The sequence below is a fragment of the Odontomachus brunneus genome, unplaced genomic scaffold (assembly GCF_010583005.1).
Source record: "Odontomachus brunneus isolate Ranch 3 - 2012 unplaced genomic scaffold, Obru_v1 Obru_scaffold_161, whole genome shotgun sequence".
Taxonomy (NCBI): domain Eukaryota; kingdom Metazoa; phylum Arthropoda; class Insecta; order Hymenoptera; family Formicidae; genus Odontomachus; species Odontomachus brunneus.
In genome coordinates, this window is record NW_022639611.1 from 404,386 (window position 1) to 404,713 (window position 328).

A 328-nucleotide genomic window follows, 5' to 3' on the forward strand; every position below is an offset into this window, starting at 1 on the left:
AATTTTTACCAGGAATGACATGTGTACGCCTTTAAATGGCCATTTAACCGTTGTACTATTGTATACTTGTACTCGTTATTTCTCTATTATTGTTGTTTTTTTATAAAAAATGTGTAATACAATTTTAAAACATAAACATTGTTTTTTATTGTGTATATGTGTACTATTATTGCACAATATAATTATCTTGACTTCTCTGCAGCATGGTGTATATGTGAAACTGCCCCATTTAATAACGTACATATGGCCCTTAATTGAATTAAATAGTCTATCTAGGAAACAGAATCTGCGCGCAATCTGCCGTCAGTTTGTCGTCAGAATCTGTCGA